Below are 17,502 nucleotides of genomic sequence, written 5' to 3'. Positions count from 1 at the left end.
ACTGTTGGAAAAGCATTCCAGGTGAAGCTGTTTGAGAGAATGCCAAGAGTGGGCAAAGCTGTCAAGGCAAAGGGTGGCTACTTTGAAGAATCTCAAATACAAAATATATTTTAATTTGTTTAACACTTTTTTGGTGATTCCATGTGTTATTTCATAGTTTTGATGTATTCACTTATTCTACAATGTAGAAAATAGTAAAAAATAAAGAAACACCCTTGAATGAGTAGGTGTGTGCAAACTTTTGACTGGTACTGTGTATCTTAATTGACCGCGTTTTCATGAATTTGATGATATAATCTTGAAAGCCATTCAAAAGACCATGAACATGGAAGTATGACGTAGGAAAGCATCATCTGCACAGGGTATTCATATTCAAAACCAGAGACAACATCCTGGTAATTTGCCAGCTAGGAAAGATAGAAGAGAACGCATAGAAACAAACGCTCTCTGTGGTTAACAGAAGCTATCGGTACGAACGGAGTGGTTTCTGAAGCCAATGTGGCATGTTGAATTCATTTTCTTAATACATTTGGCTTTAGCATTTGAACTGTTTTGGCTATATGCTTTTATGACCCCATTCTAAAAGTTAAGACTCCGGATCATGTACGTGCCTTCTGTACATGGTAGCATTAACCATTATTAGCTAGCAAATATCGTAAAAATACCTAGCAAAACTAACGTTAGCTAGCAAAAATCTGGTGATCTCTCTCAATCTTAGCTAGCTGGCTAACGTTATACTGCATCTTAAGTCTATTTGACGACATCACAATGATGACAGGGTTTTCCAACCAATTTTTTAGTTTTTTCCCTCAAGCCAGTATAATGCACTTTTGACTCTAAATCTTCATCAGCGCCAATTGACAATGCAAAAGAATGTTATAAAATGTACAACCCATTACGACTGTAACATATTAATTGACGGTTTATTGTAAAATAATGGTCATAGCCTATGCAACTATTTACTTTTTGAAAATGTGTTTCCGCCCGGTCTCGAACCGGGGACCTTTCGCGTGTTAGGCGAACGTGATAACCACTACACTACGGAAACTGAAGGAAAGACACTGCCTTTGGGTTTCATGTTGCCTGAAATTCTGTTAGCGGGGTGCTGTTCTGTCTAAATTTGAATGTTCGCCTTTAGGTCTCTTCTAGAGACCCAGGATGTAGTTGAGGAGAGATTGTGGGATGGGATGAAAAGAGAGAAAGCAAATGTACCTATGGTAGGTGAAAATAAAGAGAAAAAGGAAATAAATACAATACATCCGAGTTTTTGTCAACAAGTTAACAAAAATATCTACATACAAGGGACAGATTGGTGCACCCAGGCATCAGTAATTGTCCAACTCAAGGTGTAGAATAAAAATGCAACCCCCTCCCAACGTAAAAAATATTTTCACATGACCCTCCCCTTGTACTGTAAAATAAATGGAACACCCTCATAGAATTAACTCAGAATACTGTTTATTGCTGCCATTGACTGGAACGAACTACAAAAATCTCTGAAACTTGAAACACTTATCTCCCTCACCAGCTTTAAGCACCAGCTGTCAGAGCAGATTACTGCACCTGTACATAGCCCATCTATAATTTAGCCCAAACAACTACCTCTTCTCCTACTGTATTTATTTATTTTGCTCCTTTGCACCCCATTATTTGTATTTCTACTTTGCACATTCTTCCACTGCAAATCTACCATTCCAGTGTTTTACTTGCTATATTGTATTTACTTCGCCACCATGGCCTTTTTTTGCCTTTACCTCCCTCATGTGGTACCCTTCCTGCAGGCTCATCCTGACATGACCCTCCAGCATGACAATGCCACCAGCCACACTGTGCGTGATTTCCTGCAAGACAGGAATGTCAGTGTTCTGCCATGGCCTTGGTGGAAGACTGGGTTAACATCTCACAGCAAGAACTGGTAAATCTGGTGCAGTCCATGAGGAGATGCACTGCAGTACTTAATGCAGCTGGCGGCCACACAAGATACTGACTTACTTTTGATTTTGACCCCCCCCTTTGTTCAGGGACACATTATTCCATTTCTGTTTGTCACACTGAATAAAAATATAAACGCAACATGTAAAGTGTAAGTCCCATGTTTCATGAGCTGATATAAAGGATCCTCACAATTCTCACAAATGTTGTGCAAAAAAATGTGTTTTACATCAATGTTAGTGAACATTTCTCCTTTACCAAGATAATCCATCCACCTGACAGGTGTGGCATAACAAGAAACTGATTAAACAGCATGATCATTACACAGCATCTTGTGCTGGGGACAATAAAAGGCTACTAAAATGTGAAGTTTGTCACACAACAAAATGCCACAGATGTCTCAAGTTTTGAGCGAGCATACAATTGGCATTCTGACTGCACGAATGTCCACCAGAGATGTTGCCAGATAATTTAATGTTAATTTCTCTATCATAACCTGCCTCCAACAATGTTTTAGAGAATTTGGCAGTAGGTCTGTGTGTTTTGGACATTGAAACTTAATGTGTAGCTAGTCTTGTCCATTTGTTCAGTTCCAATGCCATGTTGATCATGTTCGATCCGCAGTCGGTAGTCCTCCATACTTGACACGAATCTTTCAAGCCCCAGGATGAAAGTGCCACCCTCAGCCCAGCTGCAATTATTTCTCCGGTGTGATCATCTGAGAAATAAGAGGTCTGGAGGCCTTTGCTTTGCAGATACCAGTTGTTGTCAATGTAATGAATCGTGAGGCTAATGTATGGCCCTGTGGTCCGACTTGACGGCAGTGGTAGAGAAGAATGCCGCGTTACGGATTTCATTGGCAACTCTATCCCGACATTCTGTGTAGAGTTCTGGCCGACATAATTTGCGGTATTTACGGCTCGGGATCTCGTATCTTGGGTCTAGAGTTCGAATCAACTTTCTGAAACCATCTTTCTCCACGGTTTGAATTGGTTCCATGTCTTTTGCTATGTGATATGTAATTGCACTCGTTATCTCATTCCATGTCCTGCTCTTCTTGTTATATGGAGTACCACTAACGAATGATGCCTTGAGAGATAGCTGAGTGCTGGTCTGGCTTTAAGATGTCTTGGGACTTGCTCCACTGCTCCGGGGGTTTGTTGCACACATTCTGGTAGGTTCTTCATATTCATGCACATGCAGGGTTTCCACCTTAGGCTAGCACAATGTGTCGACACAACCTACACAGTACTGTTTGTTGGTCGAGTTCGGATATCTTAAAGCCCAACCAGTCCCAAAGGACAGAGGAAGCACCTTTTTTCGAACCAGGCCTTCGTCGTCCTGCAAATCAACCTCAATAGCGTTATTTCCTTGTATTCAGTCATCCTCAGCGCAGAAGAGTAAGCAAGCATTATGTTTTTAGTAAAATAAACTATTTGAACAAGCCCACTAGGCTGTATCATTCGGCAGATTTTTTTACGAAACAAAAGCGCCTTATTTCATACATTTATTAATTTACCATGATATGCATGATTGCAAAATCCATATCATGGCACATACCGGTATTCACGTTCGTACCGGTATTCCGCCCACCCCTACTTCTTCAATATAAATAGGTCCTGCCTCTCGCTAAATAGTATAAAACAGATCATTCAGTTGACGTTACTATCGGTCCAATATCATCTCTGTAAACACAGCTGCCACTTCATTATTACCGTAAGATGCAGTTTATCATTGCGCACTGCGCTTTATTATGAGTGACACTTTTATACTTCACTGTAATTCTCTACCAGAAAGTTGATTGGCCCACTTTGATGTCACGTAGGGTTGATACATTGCTAGGTTTTCGTTTCTAAAGCCCTTGTACAAAAAGTCCCACTGTACCTAACATGATTACTAAACTTTAGACATACGAGTTACCACACACAGTCTCAGAGATGGCTAGCTCTGGAAATTCCTTTGGTGTCTACGGAGTTAGGTAAGTTAGGTTTTAGTTTCTTTGCACCTTATTTGTGGAACAATTTGGAAATTTTGTAAGTCAGGTTTTAGTTTCTTTGCACCTTATTTGTGGAACAATTTTGAAATAGTTCCTACATTTGATGTTTTGGTGCCTCGATGCCACTTCAGAAGCTGATTGATGAACTTTTTACTGATGAATGTGTTTGTTTTTTATGACCGTGTTTTTCTTTCTGTTTGCAGTTAGTATTTATTTTTTGATGTGTGCATTTTCTGTAATAGTTTTTAAACCCAAGGGCCAAATGGGCCAATACTTCCAGGAACGCCTATTTGAAAAGCAGTTTCTAGGCATCTTCATACTAAACAATCTTCGGTAGAACTTTCAGTCAAGCACCAGACCTCAAGAGAAACTTCATAACAATATTGTGACACAACGTGCAACACATGAACACTGGCCTGGAAATACAATGACATTGCTAAAGTATGCAAAACGATTAGTAGGAAACAACTTTGCCATCATTACGATGTTGTCAACTTTACTGTGGACAGATGGCAATGTTAACATTCCCTAGCAAAGTTTGTAAAAATAAAAAAAAACCTAGCAAAAAGATCAGGTGCTCTCCCCTCACTCTTAGCTAGCTGGCTAACGTTATAATGCATATTCAAGTCAATCTGACGACATCACAATGAAGACAAAAGATTTTTCCTCGCAATTTATTGCCTCCTTGGATATACAATTGCCTCCTTGGATATACAATGTAATTGTATATCCAAGCTACTATAATGCACTTTTGACTAAATCTTTATCAACGCCAGTTGACAATGCATTGAGTATAGTGCTCAGTCGGGAGTCAGTGTCCTAAAGAATGTGCAACACATGAATATTGTATTTATTTGTTTAATTTTAGACAAAAGCTTTGGCCAAACACTTCGTTTTTTTAGTTTAAAAAAAGTGTTTCCGCCCGGTCTCGAACCGGGGACCTTTCGCGTGTTAGGCGAACGTGATAACCACTACACTACGGAAACTGAGGATGAAAGACAGAAGTACTCCAGATACACCTACTGCGCATTAAGTTAGCGTATAGACTACAGTAGCTTCTATAAAGCAGGGTCTCATTTCCATATACATTTAGGTTGTTTTAAGAAATGCTGAAGACCGTTTTATGTATATATAAAATATATACATTTTATATTTTATTTGTTTACCTTTTTTAAAAACAGGGATTCACCGTTAAGACCAGGGTCTTTTTCGCAATGGAGCCATATGCACATACAATTCATACATAAAATCAAATACAAACAAAAATAAAGCACAACAATCAAGAAAAACAGAAACATTCCTCAGCAAAGTTCCCCAATCAATATTTTATATTGCCCGAGCGGTGTCTTGTGCAGTTGGTTCCAGCAATGAGGTGCAATGAGGTGCGGATTGGAGATGTTGTTACCTACCCATTACCACCTGGGGGCGGCCCGTCAGGAAGTCCAGGGCTCAGTTGCACAGGGTGGGGTCGAGACCCAGGGTATACCTATAGGGGCGGTAAGCAAATTGGAGTGGGTCTTAGGGTGTCAGGTAGGGTGGAGGTAATATGGTCCTTGACTAGTTTCTCAAAGCACTTCATGATGACGGAAGTGAGTGCTACGGGGCGGTAGTCATTTAGCTCAGTTACCTTAGCTTTCTTTTGAACAGGAACAAGCATGTGGGAACAGCAGACTGGGATAAGGTTTGATTGAATATGTCCGTAAACACACCAGCCAGCTGGTGACATCACAATGACAAAAGGTTTTCCTACCATTTTTTTGCCTCCTTTAGAAATGTAATTGTATTTCCAAGCTACTATAATGCACTTTTGACTAAATCTTAATCAACACCAATTGATAAATGCATTGAGTATAACGTTCAGTCAGTGTCCCAAACAATGTTCAAAACAATATTGCATTTATTTGTTTATTTTCAGACATTTGCCATAGATTAACACTAGAATGTACTTTTTGAAAATGTGTTTCCGCCCGGTCTCGAACCGGGGACCTTTCGCGTGTTAGGCGAACGTGATAACCACTACACTACGGAAACTGAACACATTGAGCAGAAGTACTCAAAATAAACTAACTGCATATTAACTTAACCTATAGCATACAGTAGCTTCTACTTTTAAACGTCACCATTAAGACCAGGGTCTCTCGCAAGGGAGCCCTGCACGTTCAATTCATACACCAAATCAAATACAAACAAAAATAAAGCACAACAATCAAGAAAAACAGAAACATTCCTCAGCAAAGTTCCCCAATCAATATTTTAAAATTGCCCGAGCGGTGTCTTGTGCAGTTGGTTCCAGCAATGAGGTGCATTATTAAAAAATAATTCCCTCCCCGTCGGGGAATTGAACCCCGGTCTCCCGCGTGACAGGCGGGGATACTGACCACTATACTAACGAGGAATACACGTACAACTCACAATGGTTTTATTAATACTGATCACCTAATTATCATTTTTGCATTTTATTTTTTCATTACCTTTATTTAAATAGGCAAGTCAGTTATTAAGAACAAATTCTTATTTACAATGACGACCTATACCCGCCAAAACCTGGACGACGCTGGGCCAATTATTGTAACAGTATTTTTATTGAAATTTCACAATTTTCACCCATATTAAGAGATACAACAACAGAGACAAAGCACACAGAACAAAAAGAAAAACAGCCCCCACTTACCCCTATCTACGTGCATATACATACACATACATACATACACATACATACACACATATACATATACCCACACATATGCATACATACACGCACGCACGCACACACATATACACACCCATACATACGTACACCATTTTCCTCTCCCCGCTCTGTGCTTCTCTCACCCCATCACCATCATTGCGTCCCTCAATACATACATTTTAAACAAACTTACAAACAGAAATTAAACAAAAAAGCTCAGTTTAAACCAAGAGGTTAGGTTCCACACATGGAACGTACAGTGTAGTTCTGAAATACATAGATCCCCGCCATTCTAAGAGAATCCTTGCAGCATAATAGCTGATACCTCAGGTTCTAGGTAATTTAGATAAGGTTCCCATACTTTGTAGAACTGGTCTGTTTTAGAATGCAATGTACATGTCAGATATTCCAGAGGCACCCATTCAAATAGTATCTTATGCCAGTCTTTAATAGAAGGAACCTTATCACTAATCCACTGTAAAAGGATGTTTTCCTCGCTGCGAAGGTAAGGATGTTGTAAAGCCTTCTTTTACAGACAGAAGTAACATGCCTACTAGGGAGACCTAACAGTAAAGAAACTGGGTCCAATTCTAGATCAACCCCTAGGATCTTTTCAATTTCTTGCAGGACACCAGACCAGTATCTTTGTATTTTGGTACATGACCATAAACAATGTGTTAGGGTGCCTGTATCAGTTTTGCATTTAAGACACTGAGGGGAAGAGGAAGTGGGGCTAAAAGCATGTCTGCGATTTGGGGATATATGCAATCTGTGTATTATTCTTAATTGGATTGCTCTAGTACGGTTACATATAGATATTGTTTTTGCATATCTCCAAATGTCCTCCCACATCTCTTCGTCAATAGTAACAGACAATTCTTTCTCCCACACTTGTTTCACCCTCTGTGTGTTGACAGCAGAAAAGGACCTTAAAGTATCATAAAACAGACTTACAGACATTTTCCTTTGTGGGAAAAAAAAAAGCATTCTTTCAATGACAGACATATCAGGGTTACCAATTAAGGTGGTGCTCTCCAGAATATAATGTCTTACTTGTAGGAAGCGGAAAAAGTCCTGCTTTGGGAGTCGATATTTCTCGACCATCTGCTCAAATGACAACAAAATCTTGTCAGCAAATAAGTCGTTTAGCCTGCGTATGCCCTTATTAAGCCATAAGTTAAAGCCAGCATCCAGCAATCCTGGACTGAAATCTGGGTTGTTAAGAATTGGGGTAAGAGCAGAGGTTAGTTTGGACCTTCCCAGGAAGCATTGAACTGACCTCCATACTTTGAGTGTGTTAAGTGTAACTGGATTATTGCAGTGTTCTTCTACAGACTTGAAACTTCTGAAAAATAAAAGATCCTGTAAGGGGTATTTTGAAAGAGAAGTCTCAATGTCTAACCAAATAGAGGAGTCATCATTTGTGATCCAGTCAGAAATATAACAAAGGTGGGCACACCATTGATAGAACTTGATATTGGGCAGGTCCAAGCCGCCCATAGAACTTGGCAGCTGCAATATTGCCATCTTAAGTCTTGGCTTGCGTTTACTCCATATAAAGGAACTTAGCCATCCATTTACATCCTTTATTACCTTATTGGGGAGTAATACTGGGATCATTTGGATTGGGTAAAGTAGTCTAGGTAAAACGTTCATTTTCAGGAGGGATATTCTACCCAACCAAGAAATGGGGAGAGAGTTCCAGCGCTCCAGATCCTGTCTTATTGTATCAAACAAGGGAACAAAATTGGCTTTGTACATTAGCTGGAATTTAGGAGTTACAAATATACCCAGATACATGAAACCTGAGGAGACCATTTAAAAGGGAAGGGGGAGAAGTATTAGGTACAGAGTGTAGGCTACCAAGTGGCATAGCCTCTGACTTAGTTAGGTTAATCTTGTAGCCTGAGAATTCACTGAATAATTCAATTATATTAATAAGAGATGTAATTGAAGTCTCGGGACTAGAGATGAATATCAGGACATCATCAGCATACAAGCTTATTTTATGGTGAACATCACCAATGAGCAGCCCCTGTATAGCAGGCGTTACCCTGATGGCCTCGGCCAGTGGTTCCATAACGAGTGCAAAGAGGAGGGGGGATAAAGGACAGCCCTGTCTGGTACCTCTGTGTATAGAGAAGCTATTTGACCGTAGCCCATTAGTTAGGACAGCCCTGTCTGGTACCTCTGTGTATAGAGAAGCTATTTGACCGTAGCCCATTAGTTAGGACAGCAGCCTGAGGATCATCATACAAAACTTTCACCCATTTTATAAAGTTGTCCCCCAGACCAAATTTATTTAGAGCAAATAATAGGTAAGACCACTCCACACGATCAAATGCTTTCTCAGCATCTAGGGAGAGCACAAGACCATCTACAGCACTTTGTTGGTAGGCTTGAATTACATTAAGAAGCCGCCTGACGTTGTTGCATGACTTACGGCCCCTAATGAAGCCAGTTTGGTCTCCTTTCACAATTAGTGGCAATGAGTCCTCTAATCTTGTGGCTAGAATTTTATAAAGCAATTTTCTATCCACATTCAGAAGGGAAATTGGTCTGTACGAGGAACAAGACTCTGGACATTTTCCCTTTTTGAGAATAAGTGAAATGTTGGCTTCTCTCAGCGTTTGAGGGAGTTGGTCATTTGAAAATGAGTGGTTAAACATATCACGCAATGGCTCAAGGATCAGGCCATGGAACTCTTTATAGAACTCACTACAAAACCCGTCTGGTCCTGGGGCCTTACCATTTTGCAGATTCTTAATTGCGAACATTATCTCTTCCTTGGTAATAGGGGCATTAAGGAGGGACCTCTGTTCTTCGGAGATAGTAGGGAGCTCAATCTTACCAAAGAAGTTCTCCATTAATTTGGGTGCATCCTTTGGCAGTTCTGAGGCATAAAGGTTTGTATAAAATTTCTTTAATGAGTCACTTATCAATTTATTTTCATATAAATGATTACCATCAGAATCAGTAATAGTAGCAATTGACTGAGAGTCAGCCCTCTTTTTAGCTAGGTATGCCAAGTACTTTCCTGGCTTATCGCCATGTTCATATAGCTTTTGCCTGACAAATCTCATTTTCTTTTCAGCGTCCTGTGTTAGGAGAGAGTCTAGCGTTGATCTAATGACTGATATTTCCTTTAATAGGGCAGGAGTGGGCGTTTTAATGTAGTCCTTCTCTTTAGTTCCTAATTCACCCTCTAACATTTTTGCTTTTCCCGCTTTTTCCGTCTCTTAGTAGCTGTGTATGACATAATCAGACCCCTGGCATACGCTTTACAGGTCTCCCAAAGGAGCGAGGGTTATCTGTTGATTGAGAGTTAATAGAGAAAAATGCTTTAAACTCTGTTATAAAGTATGATGTGAATGTATGGTCTTTAAGAATGGTTGTGTTCAACCTCCAATGTCTTGACCGATTGAATGCCCGTTGAGTTTTATGTCCAGGATCACCTCAGCATGATCAGATATGACTATGCTTCCTATCCTAGCAGATAAAACAGACTGCAAAGACGTCTTGGGCATAAAAAAATAATCTATTCTAGTCTGACATCCATGAGGTGCAGAGAAAAAGTGAACTCTCTGTTGGAGGGATGGAAAGCTCTCCAGACATCCGCATACCCCAGATCATCACAAATAGCTTTAAGTGACTTAGCTTGAGGAGAGAGTGAAGCTATACCACTGGGAAACTTATCAATAAGGGGTTCAACAAGCAGTTAAAATCTCCTCCAACCACTGCAGTGTCTGAGTTTAATTCTGAAAAGTCTAGAAATGCCTTAGTGAGGAAATCAGGGGGGTGAGCAGGGGGGAAGTAAATGTTCATTATGGAAATGTTCTGCCCTTGTAAAGTACCATTAATTATAACAAAGCGACCAAATTTATCTTTCACACAATTCAAGACCTTAAGTGGTAAGTTCTTTTTCACCAGAATTGCTACACCTCTACTTCTGGATGTAAATGATGAGAAAAACACTTGACCAAACCCTCCTTGTTGTAATTTCAGGTGCTCCTTATCATCCAAATGGGTTTCTTGCAACAGTGCAATATCAATATTTTCTTTTTTCAAAAAAGACAATACTTTCTTCCTCTTAATGGGGTTATGGCTCCCTCTAATGTTCCACGTACATACACGCAGTCTGTTATCTGCCATTGTATCTTGACCATTCAATATTCAGACTGGATCCTACTGTAAAAGTGGGGTGGTACCTTTTTCCATGTGTTGAACTCTCCTCTATCTCACTGAGCATAAACAAAAAATATGAACCCTGAACTCGAACTATACTAAACCCAAAAATTAAACATGTAAAATTCCAAAAGGGGTTTTCCCACTAGCTAACATGCAGGGGATTTCAACTCTCCAATGTAGACTCTTAAGTCCGCATTGCCGCTCAATAGCCTCATCCTTTATATATATGGAAAAGAAAATCAATAGAAGAAGATTGAGGCTCTTCCACCTAAAACCAAGCCTGGGCACCAATATGGATTCACACATATCTCAGCCTGAGCTATAGCGGCTATTACTTTAGCAAGAAAAATAATAAAGTTACGAATATTACTGAGCCGGAGTACGTGGGGACTCACACCACTGTTTCGTGATCAGATTCAACCAAAAATAAGCAAAGTTATTCAATGCTGTGGAGGTGCAGCTTAAAGTTATTTACCCGAGAGAGTCAATAAACGCAGCAGCCTCTTCAGGTGTGTAGAGCTTTTTAGGTGATCCGTTGACCGTAATCTTCAATGTGGCCGGGTACAACAGTGCGTAGTCCATCTTCATTCTCCTGAGTCGAGCCTTCGCCTCATCAAACGCTTTGCGTCTTCGTACAACCGCTGTGGAATAATCATTGAAGAATGAGACCTTTGGACCTTTATGTTGACTACCATCAGAACCGATGTTTCTAGCCGCATCCATGACGCGCTGCTTGTCGGTGAAGTTGTGGAACTTTATAACCACTGGCCGTGGGCGTTGATTGGGGCCCGGTATCGGTGCTTGAGAGCGATGGGCTCTGTCCAGCTTCACACGACCAGCCTTAGTGTCCATTTGTAGGTAGCCAGGGATCCATTCCTCAAAGAATTTTACTGAACGTGTCCCTTCAGAATTTTCCGGGAGTCCCACAACACGAATATTGCATCTGCGTCCTCGATTATCCAAGTCGTCAATGTGCTCCGCCATTTCGCGCACCTGTTTCTCAAGTGCTTTTATCTTAGCGTCCATAGATGTAGTTGAAGTTTCCACTGCAGCAAGTCTTCCTTCCGCCTCAACAACACGTTTCACAACGCTCTGTATTTCAGCTGAATGGCCTGCTATTGCTTCCAAGACCGTTCTTATCTTAGCATCGATCACTTTAGTAATGTTATCAGTCATCTTTTGAATCATCAGGTCCATTGTGCCCGGGTCCGCAATGGTGTTAGCTTCGCTAATGTTAGCTAGCTCCTCATGCACATCCACAGGGGTGGTGGTTTTGGTCGACTTCTTAGTAGTTCTATTGGGCATGTTGTCTGAGATTTTTGCGAAATAGTCGTCAAGACTCATTATATGGTAACTTATTTAGCCAATTCTACCACTTTTTCAAGCTAGGAGATTAATGTAAGAATATAAATTTACGAATGCCACGAGAGCTCGCTGAAACACCGTGTTCTCTCTACGGCGCCATTTTGTCCCCCCCCCTGGGCCAATTATTAATGTTGGCTCTCTGTGTATATCCAAGGGCCAGCTGTGCTGCCCTGTTCTGAGCCAATTGCACTTTTCCCTCTTTATAGCACATGACTGAACAGTAGGCCAGGTGCGACAAAACTAGAGCCTGTAGGACCTGCCTTGTCGATAGTGCTGTTAAGAAGGTAAAGAAGCCCTTTATTATGGACAGACTTGGTCAGTCAGGAAGTCCTGCTGCATTTTCATACATATATATTTTTTAGGTAGGTACATCATTATTTAAAGATGCACTATGCAGAAATTGCTCTGCCATTTCCTGGTTGCTAAAATTGGAATAGTTCCCCTAATTTCAGTTTATGTGACAAAAAGAGCAAGTGGAGTTACTCTGCTAAAATGTTCATATTGTGCCACTCACAGTGGTGAGTTCTGTAGCTAGCACCCGTAATAAACCTAAGTGCGCAAGGATACGTAGCATCCAGCGATTTAAGTGTTGATGCCGTAGCATGCATGTAAATAATATCCCCATAATCTATAACTGACATAAAAGTAGCTTGCACAATTTGTCTTCTATTTGTAGAGGACAAACATGTCCTGTTTCTATAGAGGAAGCCAAGCTTGATTTTAAGCCGTTTACAAAGTTCGTCGATGCATTTTAAAAGACAGTTTATCATCGAACCATATCCCTAAGTAGTTATATGCAGAGACCTGATTAATTTGAGAACCATCTAAGCTCGTAAATGCAAGTGTATTTTCAACCAACTTTTTGAACCTATTAAAAATCATAAAATGTGTTTTCTTTGCATAGTTTACAAGTCAACAATCTTAGCCAACCTTGTCTGTTTTGCCCCATAGTTGCGCACGTGTCGGTTTTGTTGCTCACCAACCAACTCTCCTATAAACCAAAATAACATGTGTGACCGAAGAAAAACATATTAATGCATTGGCCGGGAATCGAACCCGGGCCTCCCGCGTGGCAGGCGAGAATTCTACCACTGAACCACCAATGCTTATTTTTGTATAAAAATCTAGTTGTATAAATAGTTCTATACAACAGTCATTTATGCAAATTTATTCCAATCATGCAATTTCGAAAAAAATGTCTCTCCATAAAATGCTCAATCAAAACAACAGATAGATACAAAGTGACTGGGCTAATCGCAAGTGTATCCAATGGTTTAAATAAAACAACCTAATTATCGTTTTTGCATGTGATGGCTCTGTACGAGCCTTCAGAAAGTATTCACATCCAATTGACTACATTCTGTTGTGTTACAGCCATGGGGTGAAAGTAAGCTCATACTGTCCAATATGGTGTCCCCGAAATAAATAGTGGGTGTATGCCGTACTGGTAAAACATGAGTTTATCACAATAATTAAAACCAATTGTTATCATCACAGCATGTATGAAAAATTAACGAATGGACTTGAAAACTGGTGGAACCTATGCTCAACAATGCGATGTGGTTAAGACGAACACACTGACATTCTGCCAAGGCTGAGATGAGTGGCCAACAGAGATAAGCAGACAACAGTGGACGCATAAATACTGGCCTAATGACAATCGCAAAATGTCATTACACTCTTTGGTGTTTTGTGTAACAGATGTCTCTTTTAGAGGTCAACCGATTAATTCGAGCCGATTTCAAGTTTTCATAACAATCGGTAATCTGCATTTTTGGACACCGATTACATTGCATTCCACGAGGAAACTGCGTGGCAGGCTGACCACCTGTTACACGAGTGCAGCAAGGAGCCAAGGTAAGTTGCTAGCTAGCATGAATGTATCTTATAAAAAACAATCAATCTTCACATAATCACTAGTTAACTACACATGGTTGATGATATTACTAGGTTAACTAGCTTGTCCTGCTTTGCATAAATCAATGCAGTGCCTGTTAATTTATCATCGAATCACAGCCTACTTCGCCAAACGGGGGATGATTTAAAAAAGCACATTGTGAAAAAAGCACAATCGTTGCACGAATGTACCTAACCATAAATATCAATGCCTTTCTTAAAATCAATACACAAAAGTATATATTTTAAACCTGCATATTTAGCAGGCAATATTAACTTGGGAAATTGTGTCACTTCTCTTGTGTTCATTGCATGCAGAGTCAGGGTACATGCAACAGTTTGGGCCACCTGGCTCGTTGCGAACTTATTTGTCCGAATTTGACATAATAATGACATAACATTGAAGGTTGTGCAATGTAACAACAATATTTAAACTTCGGGTTGCCGCCCATTCGATAAAATATGGAACGTTTCCGTTTTTAACTGAAATAATAAATGTTTTGTTTTCGAAATGATAGCTTCCGGATTTAACCATATTAATGACCAACGGCTCGTATCTCTGTGTTTATTATATTATAATTAAGTCTATGATTTGAAAGAGCGGTCTGACTAAGTGGTGGTAGGCGGCAGCAGGCTCGTAAGCATTCATTCAAACTTTACTGCATTTGCCCCACAGCGCTGTTTATGATTTCAAGCCTATCAACTCCTGAGATTAGGCTGACAAAACTAAAGTGCCTATTAGAACATCCAATAGTCAAAGGTTTATGAAATACAAAATGGTATAGAGAGAAATAGTTGATGCACCATAATTCCCATAATAACTACAGCCTATAACTTCTTAACTGGGAATATTGAAGAACTCGGAATATTGAACCACCAGCTTTCATATGTTCTCATGTTCTGAGCAAGGAACTTAAACGTTAGCTTTTTTACATGGCACATATTGCACTTTTACTTTCTTCTCCAACACTGTGTTTTTGGCCTAGCCAGTCTCCAGACCTGAACCCAATAGAAAATCTTTGGAGGGAGCTGAAAGTCCATATTGCCCAGCGACAGCCCTGAAACCTGAAGGATCTGGAGAAGGTCTGTATGGAGGAGTGGGCCAAAATCCCTGCTGCAGTGTGTGCAAACTGATCAAGAACTACAGGAAACGTATGATCTCTGTAATTGCGAACAAAGGTTTCAAATATTAGGTTCTGCTTTTCTGATGTATCAAATACATGCAATAAAATGCAAATTAATTACTTAAAAATCATAAAATGTGATTTTCTGGATTTTTGTTTGAGATTCCGCCTCTCACAGTTGAAGTGTACCCATGATAAAAATGACAGACCTCTACATGCTTTGTAAGTTGGAAAACCTGCAAAATCGGCAGTGTATCAAAGACCTGTTCTCCCCACTGTATATACACACACATTTTTTTAAACCTTTTTTATAAACAGGGAGTCACCATTAAGACCAGGATATTAGCCAATCATTAGGATAGAATAGCCAATCATGATGTGTAATGATCATATTCTACATTTTCTCTTGCCCATGACAACCAATTACTGATGCGCATAACGAACACAAATGTCCATCCAAGTAATGGTGAGGTTTCAGGTATATCGATTACAAATCAACATTGAAAAAGGTTCAAACAAAAATGTATCTCTCCCCGTCGGGGAATTGAACCCCGGTCTCCCGCGTGACAGGCGGGGATACTGACCACTATACTAACGAGGACTACCTCTGTAAAAACACAATGTTTTTATAAAGCTGCTCAACTAATTATTGTTTTTAAATTTGTATTTAGTTTTATTTCGGCTTTTCAATTAAGAACAAATACTTATTTACAGTGACGGCCTACACTGGTCAAACCCGGACGACGCTGGGCCAATTGTGCGCCGCCCTATGGGACTCCCAATCACGACCGGTTGTGATACAGCCTGGTGGGTTGTAATTATACAGGTACAGTGCCTTCAGAAAGTATTCACACAACATTGACTTTTTCTACATTCTGTTGTGTTTACAGCCAGGGGTGAAAAACATGTTTTCACTTTGTCATTGTGTGTATTGATTTTTAATCCATTTTGAATTCAGGCTGTAAAAACAAAATGTGGATTAAATCAAGGGGTTTGAAAACTTTCTGAAGGCACTGTAGCTAGCTAACATTTTTCATTTGGCACAATCTGAACATTTTAGCAGAGAGATTAAACAGTGCAACTACACTTGCTCTGTTTGTCACATAAACTGAAATTAGGGGAACTATTTGAATCTTTGCAACCAGTAAATGGCAGAGCAATTTCTGCATAGTGCATCGCTCAGTCAGACTGCTCTATCAAATCATAGACTTAATTATAACATAATAACACACAAAAATACGAGCCGTCGGTCATTAATATGGTCGATTCCGGAAACTATAATCTCGAAAACAAAACGTTTATTCTCTCAGTGAAATACGGAACCGTTCCGTATTTTATCTAATGGGTGGCATCCATAAATCTAAATATTCCTGTTACATTGCACAACCTTCAATGTTATGTCATAATTACGTACAATTATGAATATTGATTTTAAGAAAGGCATTGATGTTTATGGTTAGGTACATGATGGAGCAACGACAGTCCTTTTTTGCAAATGCGCACTGCATTATGCAACGAAGGACACGTTAGATAAACTAGCAATATCATCAACCATGTGTAGTTATAACTAGTGATTATGATTGATTGATTGTTTTTTAAGATAAGTTTAATGCTAGCTAGCAATTTACCTTGGCTTCTTACTGCATTCGCGTAACAGGCGGGCTCCTCGTGAGGCAGGTGGTTAGAGTGTTGGACTAGTTAAACGTAAAGTTGCAAGATTGAATCCCTGAGCTGACAACTCTATCGCAATTATCTCTCCGCTATTATTTAGAATTCATTAGATTTAGGTAACTGTCTCCCTCTATGATCCAGTAATTTAAATTCGATTCCATTCTCAATACGTTATTCCAGCGGACCATTTAGGCAAGACAACGTATTCCATCGAAATTGCCTCGCTATTATTTGGAATGAATTAGTCTTTCAATTTAACCTAAAAAAGCTATTAAAACATTCCGTTAAACAAACACTAACAGCAGTATCTTTCCAAGCAAAACATATAAATAGTTGTATTACAATCCGAAATTCAAATTTTAGTCTCTTGGTGCATAGTGACGGAGCCTCCACGCAAGTAACCCTATTTATAATTGTCTGTAGTCGTAAAATTCCGCACGTACTACCGAGACAATTACATTTTACATTTACATTTAAGTCATTTAGCAGACGCTCTTATCCAGAGCGACTTACAAATTGGTGCTTTCACCTTATGACATCCAGTGGAACAGCCACTTTACAATAGTGCATCTAGGTCTTTTAAGGGGGGAGGGGAGAAGGATTACTTTATCCTATCCTAGGTATTCCTTAAAGAGGTGGGG

General features: G+C 39.8%; 6 non-coding genes across 6 annotated transcripts; all 6 read right to left on the bottom strand.

The window, feature by feature from the left end:
* Window positions 1-975: 975 nt before the first annotated feature.
* On the bottom strand, window positions 976-1,048 carry trnav-aac (transfer RNA valine (anticodon AAC)). Its single transcript has one exon. It is a non-coding gene; the product is annotated as a tRNA-Val (tRNA).
* A 3,793-nt stretch (window positions 1,049-4,841) lies between these two features.
* Window positions 4,842-4,914, bottom strand: trnav-aac (transfer RNA valine (anticodon AAC)). The gene has a single exon. It is a non-coding gene; the product is annotated as a tRNA-Val (tRNA).
* Window positions 4,915-5,886: 972 nt separating this feature from the next.
* trnav-aac (transfer RNA valine (anticodon AAC)) lies at window positions 5,887-5,959 on the bottom strand. Its single transcript has one exon. It is a non-coding gene; the product is annotated as a tRNA-Val (tRNA).
* A 292-nt stretch (window positions 5,960-6,251) lies between these two features.
* trnad-guc (transfer RNA aspartic acid (anticodon GUC)) lies at window positions 6,252-6,323 on the bottom strand. Its single transcript has one exon. It is a non-coding gene; the product is annotated as a tRNA-Asp (tRNA).
* Window positions 6,324-13,205: 6,882 nt separating this feature from the next.
* On the bottom strand, window positions 13,206-13,276 carry trnag-gcc (transfer RNA glycine (anticodon GCC)). Its single transcript has one exon. It is a non-coding gene; the product is annotated as a tRNA-Gly (tRNA).
* Window positions 13,277-15,719: 2,443 nt separating this feature from the next.
* On the bottom strand, window positions 15,720-15,791 carry trnad-guc (transfer RNA aspartic acid (anticodon GUC)). The gene has a single exon. It is a non-coding gene; the product is annotated as a tRNA-Asp (tRNA).
* Between the last annotated feature and the right edge of the window lie 1,711 nt (window positions 15,792-17,502).

This window comes from Oncorhynchus nerka, linkage group LG24 (genome assembly GCF_034236695.1).
Source record: "Oncorhynchus nerka isolate Pitt River linkage group LG24, Oner_Uvic_2.0, whole genome shotgun sequence".
NCBI lineage: Eukaryota > Metazoa > Chordata > Actinopteri > Salmoniformes > Salmonidae > Oncorhynchus > Oncorhynchus nerka.
Note: the sequence above shows the minus strand (reverse complement) of the source record. Positions and strands in the feature narration are given on the sequence as shown.